General features: G+C 40.6%; 1 pseudogene; it reads right to left on the bottom strand.

The window, feature by feature from the left end:
• Window positions 1–6,506: 6,506 nt before the first annotated feature.
• Window positions 6,507–7,256, bottom strand: LOC103677147 (annotated as a pseudogene).
• Window positions 7,257–7,536: the final 280 nt, after the last annotated feature.

The following is a 7,536-nucleotide window of genomic DNA, read 5'->3' as shown; positions in this document are numbered from 1 at the left end:
ACTCCCACCAACACCACCAGTGATTAAAATCACTACTAGAAAAAATTCCATGTGCCCCAGGTGGGGTGAAGGCTAAGTTGCTGTAACAAAGAGGCCCTAATATATAGTGGCTCAAAGAACATACAAGTTTATTTCTCTTGCACATTATAGGTACTAGGATAAGAGGGCCACTCTGTTCCATTCAGTCATTTAGGGAATCAGAGCAATTATTATTGCTCTACCAGAGCACAGTCCCACACTTCTATATCCTGGCATGGAAGTAAGGGAAGAGAGAACACAGACTCAGTATTTTAAGGTACAGACTTGCTGTTGGAGTTACATAGGAGCTGAGGAAATAATGCAACCTGGCTCTTCGGCCAGGTACCCAGCGATAACCAACCTTTTCCCTATGCAAGAAGGGGAGAAAGGAATCTGATGGATCACTAGTGGACCCCTCCATTCCATTCGATGTATATCTAAAACAAAGACCAAATGCAGACAATATTCAGTGTTTTTTAAGATGATTTTCTGACTCATTAGAAGAAGTTCTTTCAAGAATGAAGGCTGAGTGTTTGTGCAGAAGTGTGATGAAGAGGATGAGTTACCTATGATAAAAACACTCAAGCCCTTCAGCCTGATATCACCCAAAGGGCTTGTGTTTCTTAGTGACTGTCAGTTTATGGTACACTTTCAGATTCCTTTTGTAGTTTATTGGCAGTTTATTAATTTGACACTGTTGTCATTTGGAGCTGGGTGATTCTTTGTTGTAGGAGCTGTCCTGTGCATTGCAGGATGTTTGGTGGCCTCCTTACCCTCTACTTGCTAGATGACAATATGCCTTCTAACCCCATCCCCCACTGTGGCAATGAAAGATGTCTCCACACATCGCCAAATGTCTCCTGCAGGTAAAATTGTCACCAGTTGAGAACCCTGGTTTAACTATAATCAAACTGTAGGAAATATGACAGTTTCGATAAAACGTCCTTTTCAATTAACCTCTTCTTACGGATGCGTGGTTAACATCTACACATCTATCCAGCTAATATTTAAACAGTTTCACCACTACAAGTATTGTATTTTGAAAGTGATTTCTGCTAGCATCAGTAGTTCTTTCCATACTTTATATTGGACTGTGCTGCTTCAAATGGTTTTAGTCATGGTTTAGAAATCATGCCTGATATCAAGGTTTAGATTCTTAGGTTAAGCAAAAAGAATTTGAAAATTGTTCAATGGTGGTAAAAATATGATGTTTGTGCAGGAATGTAAATCATGTAGGATCATGAGATTGTGAAGAGCTGGCAGCAGCTATTTGTGCAGAAAGTTTATCTGCATTCGGTTCGCTGAATGGATTTCCCCCCAAATTTAGAATTTGCCTAATCCTGCTCAAATCATTATTCATCTCTGACAAGATCAAAAATTTACCAGAGAAAGAAGGTTAAAATTTTTTTTCTACTTAATCTTTCTGCTTTCAGATTTAGACAAATATTTGATTGTCAAAACACTAAGCCAGGTAAAGCTAGGTATTCTGGAGACTATACTGCACCTCCTTTTAAGGGGCTGGTGGTAGAGGAGCAGGCAGATAGTAAGAAGCCTTACTGCTGGGATTGTGCTCCTCCCCCTCCCAATTCTTCCGAAGGAATTTAAGGTAGAAGAGGAATCTGCACCTAGTATTGACTACCGGCTGACTACAGTGCCTACCTTACCTATCTCACAAGGAAATTTTCCACATCCTCAGCCTTTTATAGGTCTGCTTAGCCCTGTTTCACATCTCCAGAAAAACTTCCCTAGTAACCGCAGCTTATTGGATCAGGATTGGACATATGACCCAAGAACATCCAGTTTCTGACAACAACTGATGACATTGTCTAATCCTAAAAGGTAAGCTAACATATTTCCTTATGAGGATTTTAATCTAGGAAATCTACAATGAAAGTTGAAGTTAAGAAACTACAGAGAGAAATGGGCCTGAGACAGAGTCAGTGTCTTAAGGGTCTTAAGATAGAACTATAAGGCATAATGCCAAACTAGCATTATGAGTAAGAAAATCATCTACGAGTATACAGAAACTAAAATTTAGAACAAATATATTCAGAATAGAGGAAAGGAATAACTCACTTGATTACCTGGGAAGGAAAAAACTACTTTTGAATTCCCACCTCTCCTTTCACTACAATTATTGTAAGGACTCCAACTGAAAGTAATATTGTGTAGTGGTTAAGTACCTAGGGGTGTGGAGTCAGGCAGCCTGGGTTCAAATCACAGCTTTACTATTTAATAGCTGAGTGTTCATAGTTATGCAAATTGCAAAACTTTCTGTACTATGTTTTTCTTCTTCCTCAGAACCCAGAGAGAATAAAGCTGAAAGGAATCCTTTTAGAAAGAATTGTCTTCTTAATAACGGGTGGGTCTCTGGGTATGCTCACCTTCTTTGGTTCCAAGCTCTCAACATTGTCTTGGGCCTGCTGTTTCCCTATTGCTTTTCCAGTTCCTGAGTATGTTAAAAAACAAAAACAAAAAAACCCATCCATCCGTTGTCAGTTAGTCACTAGCTGAGGATATTATACCTTCTGGGGAGGCTTTGGGGCAAGATGTCACTGTTTAGAATACTAACTGCCCAGCACCTACCAGGTGCGTAAGTGATACAGCTCCACTTTTTCCAGCCTGTACCTCTTAATTTCTTTTTTTCTGAGATAATCACTCCAGTTCTGATAGATTTATTGATTTCGAATATGGTCTCTCACACAAGGTTCTCAGTTCTGCTCACTATATATCCTTTACCAGAATCCCCCATAGGTCCCTCCTCTCTCCTGAACCATCTCCTCCCACAAGGTCTTCTATGAACCCTTCCCTGATCATCCAACCCCGACACAGATTCCTTGGTCTTGGGCTTCTGTCTTCATCCTTTAGAGTCCAGTTTTAGAAAGAATCTTGCTAAGTCAGTTTAGCCAAAATCCCCTACCATACTATTTGATCACCCTCCATAGCTGACCAAATTCCTCACCACCACCACCACCACCACCCTAAGTATTATCTGATCATGCTGGCCTGCCTTCAGCAATAATCCTGTTTGGTCAGTTTAGGAAAAAAATTATCCCACATCTCAGTAATTTCCATGTATCAGCTCCTCAACTCCCTCATTCTGCTCCTTCCCACTTTTCCTTGTTGTATTTGGAATTAAGCCTGATCTCTCTCTCTCCCCTACTGCAAAAGCCCATTGCAGTAATCCCTATAGCTATGGCAATAGTCCTGAATAAAGTCTGCCTTATAATTTTAACAGTGTCATGAATAACTTTTTCTTTGACACCAACATTGGCCTTGACTTCCTCTAGTCTCACTGTGTATACAGCTCATTTCAGCCATAATAAGCTATTCATGGTGTTATTTCTGTGCCTCAGAAATAGATACTTCCATGGTGTCATGTCTGTGCCAAATTATTCCATGTTGTCCAGTATAGTGCCTCAAACACTAGAAGTGCTTAATAAATACGTCTTAGTTCTTCTGGGGATAAATATAATTGTCAGTTTGCCATAAGACTGGACAATGCAGTGGCTGAATACTTCTCAAGAAACCTACCCAGAAGCTTTGTCAGTGACTTGTGGGCATAGGGGAAGATTACCTCACTTCGTTGCAGGTTGGATTGTCTGGAAAGCAGATTCAAGGATGGAAATGAATATGCAGGAGGGTTGTCAGGCAGTCCTCTTGGGATCAATGACTATAGAAGGGGAGGGAAGGAAGCCAGATCGAACAAAGAGAGAAACACAGCTGCAGAGACGTTACAAGGCCTGGGCAGACCCCATGGGGACACTAATGCCAGGATAACCCTTCAGAGACTTCCCAAAGGGAGGCAAGGGGGTGAGACCTTTATACACACAAAGTTTAAAAGTGTATATAAGCACTTTTTAGATGCGGGCTGCCCTTAGCAGGGGCCACTCTCTTTAGCTGCAGCAGTTCCCAAAGAGGGCTTACAACTGAGCTGTGTTTGCTGACAGCATTCCCAGCAGTTGGGAGAATATGTCCTTCAGTCCTGAAAAGGGAATCTGGGAGGCACAGCATAGGGTCCCAAACAGACTTCTGCAAAGACATAGGATATAGAGGCTAGAAAGTTCAAGTCTAGCCTGCATCAGATAAGGTCCCTATCTGTGTTAACAGATATGCTTTGGACTCCTCCGTAGATTCTCTCTTGCCCATGTGATAAAGCACAAACTCTTCTGCCTGGCATCCAAGCCCCACGTAGACCTTTATTTCACTCCTCACAATCTCCAAAACGCCAGAACTACTTGCCCTTGGCTTATGTTTTTACCTCTGTTTTTAATACCTTTTGAGAATCCAAGCTATGTCCATCCTGGAAGCTGAATTTTCTTCTCACCTCGTCTTTCACTAATCCCTCACTTCAGCCTTATCTACCAGTTCTTTCTGTGGCACACATCGATCATTCAATCTGCTCCATTCATCTGGGCCCTTGAATACACCCTACTCTGTGCAGCCATATAGCCGGGAGATGTGTAAACCTTGCTCTGCCTGTGAGATTATAAGCCCCCTAAGGGTGGGAACTATGCTTACAACACCCAGCAAAGGGCCTGGGGTATCATGATCATCCAAAATGTAGTTACTCCTCAAACCCTGACCTACCTCAGGTAAGCTGTGTAAGTAAAAAAAAAACTTTTCTTCTTAAAAATGTTCACGAATGGGGCCCCACTTAGCCCTTCTTGTACATGGGTGCCCCTGCTTCAATGAGAAGTTATAATGCACAGCTCAGTAGACAAAAGAAAAAAGAGAAAAAAACAAAGGATGAGGGCTTTGCTCAGATGTTCTCACTTACAGTATACTTCAAGACAGGAAATAAAGACTTCCTGCCAGTTCAAATGACATTTTTTTGTGGAAGCTTAGCCACGGGCATGTAAAAAGACATGCACACAAACTAAGTTAATCACATATAGTGTGAATTGGTTAAGATTGAGTTCAAGTAAATCAGAAATTTTCTAAGAGTCAACAAGATTTCAAACTTCACAGTCATTTCCTGAAAGTACAGTCTGGTAAAATTGGCTTATCACCTCACTTTTAATGCACATATGCGATTTCCTGCTTACAGCATTTCCCAAAGGGATGGGAAAAAAATATTTTACAACTAGGGAAGTTTTATAAGAGGGATTATCTATAGTTCCTGAATAAGAAGCCTTCTCCCTCTCCAGGCACACCTGCAGCTCCTAATAACCGACTTACGCAATTTTCCTCTCTACTTGAATCAAAATTGGCAATAAATGTTGTATATGTCTCACACAGTGAATGTTTAAATCTTGTATTTACTGGTTCATGAAACTGGTTCCCTCTAGTTTACCAGCATGGAGGGGTGGGTTTGCAGGGAGCAATTAGGGATAAGATAGCCAAAGTAACACAAAGTCAGTTGAAAAAAGAAATCTGTGTGTCTGGCTCTCTCTATGAATTATGACTATTCAAGGGAGAAAAAAAAATCTGAACCTTTGCCAAAAGACTGGCGTGTAAAGGGACAGCTGGAGTTTTCTGTTAGGGGTTACAATGCATTACTTGTTCCATAAGGGAAAAAGGGGATCACTTACCACAGCAACTCACACATTGCATGAGACACTGGCACATCTCTACCTCGTGAAGCATTTTCTTCAAAGGAAAAGAACTAGATATTTCAGGAAGGTCATTGAAGATCTTTGGGTACAGACTTGCTGACCTTCCTGGTAGAGATTTGTAGCCTTTGTGGTATGTGGACTCAGTCTCTATAGATGCCTTCATTGTGCTATAACTTTTATACAGGATGTATTATTTAAACTGCCAACCCTAATTCCAATTCCCTTAGAGACTCAGGAAATTCTAACCAAATAATATAAAACCCCGTTGTATTTTTCTTTGGTTGAGATGCAAATAACATTTTGAACAAGAATGTTAACAAATACATAAACATGGCACTAAGTTGGAACTTTCACTGGGACTCTAAAATTTAAATGTTTTAAACAATTAGATACAAATGAAAAAGAATGAAAAGAAGAATGATAACCACTTTGAAAAGTCTCTTAGGAATGAGAGACTGCCACTGCTGCCCTTAAATCTGTGCTCATGGTAGATCTACTTGTGTGCTTATCAGCCCTGAGACCAGCACCAGTCAGTATGGGTTAAACTCTGAACAACCCTCTCTGCCAGGGTGAAAGCAGACACACAGGGAGAGAGTCATATCTTTGCCTAACCCTAGATTTATTTTTTATTTATTTATTTATTTATTTATTTATTTATTTATTTATTTATTTATAGATATTTGAAACACAACTTTATTCTGTTTCTAAATGAAAAGGAACGGGAATGACCGTGACAAATGAGATTTCACCCCTGGATATTGTGATGTGGCTATAACAGTCTTCTATCTGAAACTCAGGAAGGAAACCACTGTATTCCAAAACAGCTAAATATGCAGGTCCAAAAAATGAAGGTATTTTTTAAACTGCCACATTCACTCTGAAGCCCATTCATCTCCTTCAGCATCCCCAGAGATGAAGTACATGTTGTGCTCAGCTGTATAATAAAGAGGCAAACACGCTGCACCACTGATATGATGGACACTTGCCTAGAAAACTAGGCTTGTGATGCTGGGCTGCAGGTGCACTTTCTAACAGGTCATCACCCTCATCCAAGAGAGCAGTTGTCTGAGCAAATTCTAGATCATGCTCATACTGTGCTGCCAAAGCTGGCTCCATGACAACCTCCGGTGGGGCAAGAGCAGACATGGCGACAAACTCCAAGTTAGGGTCTCCAATTAATTTTCTAGCAAGCCACAGAAGGACTTTTCAAAGTTGTAGTTACTTTTGGCAGAAATGCCAAGGTACTCAAGGTTCTTCTTTCAGTGGAAGACAATAGATTTTGCCTTAACTTTCCTGTCCTTAGTGTCCACTTTGTTGCCACACAGCACCATGGGGATGTTTTCCCATACTTGTACCAGATCTCTATGCCAGCTAGGCACATTCTTATAAGCAGCCCTTGATGTTACATCAAACATTACGATGGCACCCTGGGCTTGGATGTGATAGCCATCTCTCAGCCCACCAAATTTCTCCTGACCAGTCATACCCCATACATTGAACTTAATAGGTCCTCTCTTGATATGGAACACAAGGAAATGGACCTCAACACCCAAGGTGGCTACATGCTTCTTTTCAAATTCACCAGTCAGATGACATTTCACAAATGTAGTTTTTTCTAGTATCACCGTTGCCAACCGAAACAAGTTTGAACTGGACTTGAGGTTCTTCTTGAGCAGCCATCATGTTGTTGCTTCCAAAAGTGTCTCTGGCCTGTCTGACTGGGGCTCTTAACCCTAGATTTAAACAAATAAACAAAAAACTTTTTAAAGGTTGATTGGGTGATCTGTTTTACTGTATGCAATTGGGGTTCATTTCCTAGATTTCCAAAATCAGTGGAAAAGTCAGACTCCATCTTGTTGGTTAAGCATATCAAGGCAAATTAATTTAAAATTATCTCATATTTGATATTCCTTAGAAAGTTGTATGTTTAAGTAGGTATTTATAATGCCTATGGAGAAGA

The sequence above is a fragment of the Ursus maritimus genome, unplaced genomic scaffold (assembly GCF_017311325.1).
Source record: "Ursus maritimus isolate PB19 unplaced genomic scaffold, ASM1731132v1 scaffold_5, whole genome shotgun sequence".
NCBI classification, from domain to species: Eukaryota; Metazoa; Chordata; class Mammalia; order Carnivora; family Ursidae; genus Ursus; species Ursus maritimus.
This window is presented reverse-complemented; position numbering and strand designations above follow the sequence as displayed.